Source organism: Typha latifolia, unplaced genomic scaffold (genome assembly GCF_019914945.1).
Source record: "Typha latifolia isolate L0001 unplaced genomic scaffold, TyphaL0001v2 contig_22, whole genome shotgun sequence".
NCBI classification, from domain to species: Eukaryota; Viridiplantae; Streptophyta; class Magnoliopsida; order Poales; family Typhaceae; genus Typha; species Typha latifolia.
The window spans coordinates 87,239-89,261 of NW_027330471.1; the positions used below are offsets into that span (position 1 = coordinate 87,239).

Consider the following 2,023-nt stretch of genomic DNA (forward strand, 5'->3'; position numbering starts at 1 on the left):
TTACTTCAAATATTGGCTTTCATTCATTCAACATCAGAATTACAATTCAAACCAAAAGATGGATCAATCCATCCCCTACTAATACATTCTCGAATTGCTAGACCGGCCAGAGTATGAACCTTAGTGTTAGTAGACCTATTTGTGAAACACACCCTACAAGAATGATGAGAAAAAGATCTACCTAGAGCATCCTGAATAATTGGCCTAACGGACCAATGAATATCTTCAGGCATGACATTAATAGCCTTAACCACAGTAGCAGAATCGCTGAAGATCCAACAAGCCTCGCCCGGACACCGCGAGAGAAGCAAGTTGAGCCCAGCATGAACTGCAAGCGCTTCGCCATGGAGGGCATTAGAATCCAAAGTCTGAGCTGTCCTGCTTTGGTGAATGTTATCAGCAAAAACAGCTACAGAGAAGTGCTTGGGGTTCAGCAGTTTGGTTTTCACCTGGAAAAGAAGTGAGGAAGACAGACTGGACAACATTGGACTCTTGAGTAGGTCGCTGATATATTTCAGGTCCTGCATGAACACCAATACCTATCTGTTTTGCCAATTTACCATCTTTGGCATCATTTACAAATGGCATTACATGACCCTGTGCTGCTAGACCACCATTATGGACCCTCCTCTGCTGAAGTATGCGTCTTCACCTTTTACCATTAATACTGGTTCTCAGAATGTTCAGAACTTGCATCTGGCCGTGCATGAAGATAAGCAACAATCCCAGGAGGTAGAACTCTAGACAGCAAATGAAGATCGTGTTGATAAGAATCAGTCCAAAGAGCTACAAGTTGTCGGCTAATATCTCAGTGCTCACCAGCAGGAAGGAAAAAGCATGCACTTTCAGCAAGTGCCTCAAAAGAGCACCATCTCTCAATGCAGCGTCACGCATAGATTCTGCTGCAATTGCATCCTCCTCGGCAAATGTACGCATGATAACAGCAATAGTTTCTCTTACACTTTCAGCAGGGTGTCTAAACAATGCAAACAAACGACGCCGCAAACCAGCAACCTGACGTAGTAAAAAGTAGTGTTGAGTTGTTTCACCATGTGGTTCACAAAGCATAGTTTGAAGGATCTCTACAACTGACATTGAAAGTAGTGGTGATACAGATGGTGGTCTCAATCTATTAACAAGTGCCATTTTTCAGCATAAAGATGCACGCTGTTCTTATTTCAAGGGTGTGCCTGACGTATTGCCTCTCAATTGGCATAATATGTACTAAAAGAAATACATACGGGAGACAAGTTGGCCTACCTCAGTTTGCAAGCATCACGAACTGCTGCAAGCAAGCTATCACGAGATGTATTAGCATATACCTGTAATCAAAATAAAATGCATTAAAAAGATAATAAGAGAATGTCTTCTGCATTACAGCATAGTGAGTTTCGAAAGACACTTAAATGAATTGGGCAACCATCATTGAATTCAATTGCAAACATTGGATACATGAAATTGTGTAATCTAGTGAAGTAATAATATGAAAGAGTTACGTCGTCAATTTTATGTATTGAAGTGAAGCAGTAGCAAGTTAAGGAATCAAGATGGTCCCGGAATTGAAATCTGAGTGCTCCATGTGCACTGCCTGCAAAAGATCATAGTTTCCTTTTTCCTTTTCTTGATTCTTTTTTTTGGGTGTGTGCACGCGCGTGTGTGTGTTTTTGAGGTTGTTTTCGTGAATCTTTAACATTGTCAAATCAATTTGAAAACTCAATGAACTGAAATGATGCAAATGTTTGAATCTTCACTAACAAAGCAAATAAATAGGACAGGGCACTATATGTACCTGGTTTGTAGTTGCACTAATGATGTTGATTAGAAGAGTGAAAACAAAGGCCATACCACAGGCAAAGATGAGACCTGCCATGGAAGCTGAATTTGGCCCTTTAATAGAGTGCAAAGAATCAGAGAGACCATAAGTGAAAATGCCAACAGCAAGTGAGTGTGAAACCACCACTCATGTATATCTCCGTACTTCCTCATTAGCCTAGTATGAATGTCAACTTTTCCTTCGTACGAA

The 2,023-nt window shown here is 40.8% G+C and overlaps 1 long non-coding RNA gene across 1 annotated transcript; it reads right to left on the minus strand.

Annotated features, from left to right (window-relative positions):
- Positions 1–1,565, minus strand: LOC140802493 (uncharacterized). Its single transcript, XR_012111663.1, has 4 exons — positions 1,379–1,565; positions 1,261–1,296; positions 820–1,014; positions 1–740 (listed from the first exon to the last, which is right to left on the minus strand). It is a non-coding gene; the product is annotated as an uncharacterized lncRNA (long non-coding RNA).
- Positions 1,566–2,023: the final 458 nt, after the last annotated feature.